Here is a 6,407-nt window from a genome sequence, read left to right as displayed (position 1 = left end):
CTCAGACGATCCCAAAGGTGAAGAAGCCGGATGTGGATGTCCTGGGCTGGCGTAGTTACATGTGCTCTGTGGCTGTGAGGCCGGTTGGATGTACTGCTGAATTCTCTAAAACGACCTTGGCCTCCAAGGCTTTTGGTAGAGAAATTAACATAAAATTATCTGGCAACAGCTCTGGTGGACATTCCTGCAGTCAGCATGCCAATTGCACGCTCCCTCAAAATTTGAGACATCTGTGGCATTGTGTTGTGTGACAAAAGTGAGCATTTTAGAGTTGCCTTTTATTGTCCCCAGCACAAGGTGGATGTGTGTAATGATCATGCTTTTTAATCAGCTTCTTGATATTCCACAACTGTTAGGTGGATGGATTATATTGGCAAAGGAAAAATGCTCACTAATAGGGATGTAAACAAATTTGTGCACAAAATTTGAGAAAAATATGCTTTTTGTGTGTATGGAACTTTTCTGGGATCTTTTATTTCAGCTCATGAAGCATGGGACCAACATTTTACATAATTTTGTTCAGTATATAGATAGAGACAGGCTGTGGAACATTGACTAAGTCTTCTCTGCAAACAGCGGGAATAGACAACCTTCTACTTGAATTAAATGTCCCGAACCTCAGAAACACTGTCCATGCTTCATGAATAAGCTCTCTGAGGTTTTTCTTATGTTGTGACCTGTCCTTTTCAGAAAGAGCAGAAAATACATTAAGGACATAAGGACCTTGACTGTCCAAAAGAAGAGGGTTTGCCAACTTTGACTGAACACTTAACAGTGACTTAACAGTAACGATATTGAATTGTGAAAAATAATTTTATTTCATATCAAAGTGATATTTGACAACATTCCATATAGTAATACTATGTGTAGCTAATATACGACTTTAGTTTTTAGTTAGTCAATTTGAAATAATAGTGCAACGATTCTGTAAAATCACACAAATATTAGCTGAGCATGGATTCTGCAGGAAGGTTTTTGACAGGGTAAAGAATAAAAACTATGTCGAATGCCAAACTCCGAGACCACCAAGCAGGGTCCCACCAAGACCTCTCTTAGAAAGAGTAGTGATGGGCATAAGGTATTATTACAGTATTGTTCTGCACACTCTGCATTGATACATACAATCCTGTATGCTATGAAAAAGCTCTACTTTAGTACCCATCTCCAATTCAACAAACCCATTTGTGCTAAACGAATATAGGCCTGTAGCATTAACGTCCCTGGCTATTAAGTCTAGTATTACTAATGTGTACTGACTGTCTCTTTGTGACCCTATCCTCTCCCCCTGGGGCATCTTCCTGGACTCGCCCGGTGGCCGGAACTGGGGCTGCGGCCAGAACTTGGGGGGGTGGTAGCTTTTGAGGGCATCATAACTATTCGAATATGATGACAATCCTTCATATAGCACGCTTGTGTCAGAAAGAAAATGACCAAAATATAGACAGAGGAAGAAAATGGCCAGGCCACAGAGGGTCACTACCACAGCAGCCGTGTTGGTCCTGTAAGCATGACCACTGCACTGCCGCACCCCCTTCAGGTCCCTCTTCGCCATCCTCTTCCTCACCTGAGAGGTGAAAAACAAGGACATAGACAGGGGAATAAAGGGTTTTGTACATTTCTGATTTCAATGTCATTAAAATGTCAGTTTAACTGGTCACATTTTACTCATGCTAGATCAACAATAACTGCAGAAAGTGCATTGTATAACTCTTGAATTACACAATGGCGGTTGGGTGACCTAAAAAGTCTCATCCCTGATTGGCTTAAAACTCTTAAACCTATAACAAAGTGCCTAGGTAGATTGGAGCCATCATTGTACCCACACAGCTCACCATGACAACCATCTTATTTCTTAGTGCTTTGTTATGACATGATCCAATCAATGTCAGACATCTTACCTGATAAGAGCAGAGCAGGGCCAGGAGCACTAGGAAGATGAAGTTTCAGAACATGGTGTTTAACACAGAGCAACAGAGGTAGTCTTTAATCTGGACTCCTATGTGTCTTAGAGCCCGTTGCTGTTGTGGCTGTCGGGGTCGTCTGGGCCGGCCTGAGCGTCCACGATCTCCCTTCTCTTCCTATTCTTCTTCTTCTCCCTCCTCTTCAACATCACCATAGTGATCCATCTCTAGGTCCGCTTCACCAAAATCAAACTGCACTTCAGGCATATCAAAATCAAACCTTCCTCCATGACTGTCCAAATGACATTAATGTTGAGCTGAACTAAAGGTTTCGCCAGGTATCTCTCCAATTCCCTCTCCTACACTGTATAACATGTATCTCATACACTTGATGCTTAACGTCTGTAACATGCGGTGTGAACTAGCTACACTTTCCTAAGTAGAGACTGTATATCCCTTCTTCAACCACAGCACCATTCTCTCTCATTTAACACTATCTCTTGCTGCACTAGATTTGCAGAATGGTGTAATGTTCCAAATCTCTGTGGTGAATGACACATCGAGCAAACTAACTATCTGACCTAGAACAACTGACCATGAAATCTGTGGTAGTCAAAACCCCCACCTACCCAACAGCAGCACTATCTCCTGATGTAATAGACAGCTTCTTTATTAATATTATCTTAGTCTCTCACAGTCTGTGGTCCCACACGGGGGGAAAACTCTTAATCCTCCATGATCACTGTAGAACAGTATTGTTGAGTTAGTCATGAATGTTTGCATGGAAATCTGTACAATATAAGCATTTTTTCCGGAACCTAGGTTGATGTCTCAATATTGACTCCTGTTTACTCTGTCAATAAAAGACGGAGAATATGCAAATAATCCCCTCTGATAATAACTGTATATCAATGACCAGCTCTGAGGTGCAGCCACACACACAGACACACACACACACAGACACAACCTTCATCACTGCAACCACCCTGTCTGTCAATACCCAGACAGACACTGTCTGCCATTCAACAGAGAAACATGTTTCTTACATCTCTCCTCCTCCTGTCCTTCCTACCAGGTAAGTGGGGGGATTTTAATATCTTCAAATACAAGGTACAAAACAAGATTGGACATTAAATCCAGTAAATAAGGTTGTTTTTGCCCATGTGTTAATTTTTGTATAAAGACGTAGATGGTTGGAAAAAGTAATTTATTCTCTTTCATCAGATTAAGTTTCCTGTCTGTCTCTCTGTTCTCCCTGCTCTCTTTCAGATATATACAGCATTAGTTTGACCTCCTCCCCTGCTCAACTCAAACCTCCTGGAGAGTCAGTGAAACTATCTTGCCAAGTCTCTGGCTATGTCCTGACAGACTATGGTACAGGTTGGATACGACAGCAGCCAGGGAAAACACTGGAGTGGATTGGGATCATCTGGGGTGGTGGATCCATCAACTCTGGAGCCTCTTTTAAGAACAGATTCACCATCTCCAGAGACAGTAGTAATGTACTGTACTTAGACATCACCAGTCTGCAGCCTGAGGACACAGCTGTGTATTATTGTGCTCGCTACCCACAGAGATAGAAACCAGCACCAGACCTGTACAAAAACTCACCTACTCCATAAACGGTTGGAGTTATATGTACCCACCAGGAGTGGGCGATCTTAGCCTTTACATGAAATACATCCTACTATGATCTGATGACTGTATGAACTATATGTAGTATCAGTCACTAGTCATAACATATGACTACTATAGGATATGAACAGATATAGGTATAACACAATACCCTCACTATTAAACATGTGTTAATATCAGTGGTGGAAAAAGTACCCAATTGACATACTTGAGTACAAGTATAGATATAGAAAAGGACTTGAGTAAAAGTGAAATAATACTTGAGTAAAAGTAAAAAAATATTTGGTTTTAAATATACTTAAGTATTAAAAGTAAATGTAAATACTCAAATATACTTCCGTATCAAAAGTAAAAGTAAAATAATACATAATTTCAAATTCCTTATTATGCAAACCAGATGGCACGATTTTCTTGTTTCTTTTTATTTACGGATAGCCAGGGGCACACTCCAACTCTAAGACATCCTTTACAAATGAAGCATGTGTGTTTAGTGAGTCTGCCAGATCAGAGGCAGTAGGGATGACCAGGGATGTTCTCTTGATAAGTGCATGAATTTGACCATTTTCCTGCCCTGCTAAGCATTAAAAACGTAATGAAAACTTCTGGATGTCAGGGAAATGTATGGAGTAAAAATGACGTTATTTTCTGTAGTGAAAGTACTCAAAAATATGAATAGTAAAGTACAGATACCCCCCAAAATGACTTAATTAGTACTTTAAAGTATTTTTACTTAAGTACTTTGTACCATTGATTAAAATGTTATTCAACAAATACATATTGTGGGATTGATTCCGTGGATGTTTCAGAAGTTTGCCCCTTTATCATGCTATGACAACATGATGGCAGCATGTTCCAATATTATTTTACTGTCATGAATAATAATTTGTACATTCATTCTGAAACGGTCCTTACAACTCCTACTCGGGTTTGTGTTGTCATGGAAATGTGTTCTCCATCTATTTACCTGGTAAAATAAATACATAGAAACAGAAACAGAAGGATTTCTTCTTCATAACAGAGCATCTCAAGATGACCTCATACTAGGTGATCTGTGGGTATCTATCAAAGCCTCTTGTGATTGGTCCTCCCAGTAAGAAGGAGCTCATGCAAAACATTCTAGTCCTCCATCTTTATTAATGTCTCTGTTGAAGGAGGATTCTGCTGTAGACTCTCAACTACCATTAGAGAACTACACAGATCACCATGTTTCCTACAACAGGAATATTCTTACTGACAGTCTATCTAATAGGTGTTTATACTGTCTATCAAATAAACAAGTTGACATCAGATTTTAGTTTCAACTTCAACAACATCTCTGCTTTCTATTTCCACAGGTGTTCATGGTCAGACACTGACTGAGTCTGGACCAGTAGTTAAAAAGCCTGGAGAATCCCACCAACTGACCTGTACAGCCTCTGGCTTCACATTCAGTAGCTACAGGATGGGTTGGATCAGACAGGCTCCTGGGAAAGGACTGGAGTGGATTGCTTATGTTAGCACACAGAGTAATCCAATCTCTTATTCCCAGTCAGTCCAGGGTAGATTCACCATCTCCAGAAATGACTCCAGCAGTAAGCTGTACCTACAGATGAACAGTCTGAAGAGTGAGGACACAGCAGTGTATTACTGTGCTAGAGAGTCACAGTGGTTAAACTAATGGGAGAAGCCATACAAAAACACTTCCGCATTCAGCACAGATAATCGTATTTATTTCTGATGAACGCTAATAGCAATATGTTTACAAACACCGCAATACCTTTGTTTTTACAATAATAACTTTATACATATGGCATAGGCATTACCAATAATATGAGAACAATGTTAAAACATTCTAGAGTGTAGTGTTAGAAACTGACACATTATAAATATTTTACCACCATTTGCACTGATATTCCCAGTGCTTTAATACTGATTATCTTCATTATGCAAATATAATCTCACCCCTCACTTCCTCTCACTCTCTGTTATATAATGCTCTGTCTGTCTGTCCTACATTCTTAGAAAAAAAAGGTTCCAAAATAATTCTTCAGCTGTCCCTATATTAGAACCCTTTTGGGTTCCATTTTAGAACCCTCTGCGAAAATAGACCTGCATGGAACCAAAAAGGGTTCTTCCAAGGATTCTCCCATGGAGACAACCAACGAACCCTTTTAGGTTCTAGATAGCCCCTTTTTTTCTAAGCGTGTAGTATGTCTCTCTGAGTTCTGGAGAGTAGAGAAGAGCTGCTCCCACCAGTTCAGCTTCAACACAAACCATGTTCCCTGCATGTCTGCTGCTGGCAGCTGCCTCCTGTGAGTTCCTGACTATAGTCTGATCAGTATAACCTGTGTTGCTGTGATACTGATGTGACTCCTTGATTGATCTGACCTGTCATTCCTCTCCCTCCTCAGGTGTCCACAGTCAGGTTGTACTCACACAGGCTGAACAGTCAGTCCAGGGGACCCCTGCAGGATCCCTCAAACTCAGATGTGCCTGTAGGTGAATTCACTCTAAGCAGCAATCATATCCACTGGATCCACCAGGCACCTGGAAAAGTACTTGAATTGATCATTTACTATTATTCGGACACTGACAAGAGCAATGCCTGATTTGAATGGATCATTTACTATTACTCTGATAGTAACAAGAGCAATGCCCAGGTAGTACAGAGTAGATTCACAGCGTTGAAGGACAGCTCTAACATCTATCTACACATGAGCCTGTTGAAGTCAGAGGACTCTGCAGTGTATTACTGTGCTAGAGACTCACTATGGTTAAACTAATGAGAATAGTTGTACAGAAACCATCTGGTAGAGAAGGGAAGGACGTGTACAAACACATGACAAGGGGAAACATGATGAACAATTCTAATGATGTATCAAATAATAACAC

Source organism: Oncorhynchus tshawytscha, unplaced genomic scaffold (genome assembly GCF_018296145.1).
Source record: "Oncorhynchus tshawytscha isolate Ot180627B unplaced genomic scaffold, Otsh_v2.0 Un_contig_27_pilon_pilon, whole genome shotgun sequence".
Lineage (NCBI taxonomy): Eukaryota > Metazoa > Chordata > Actinopteri > Salmoniformes > Salmonidae > Oncorhynchus > Oncorhynchus tshawytscha.
The sequence above is the reverse complement of the archived record's forward strand: the minus strand, read 5'-3'. Positions refer to the sequence as shown.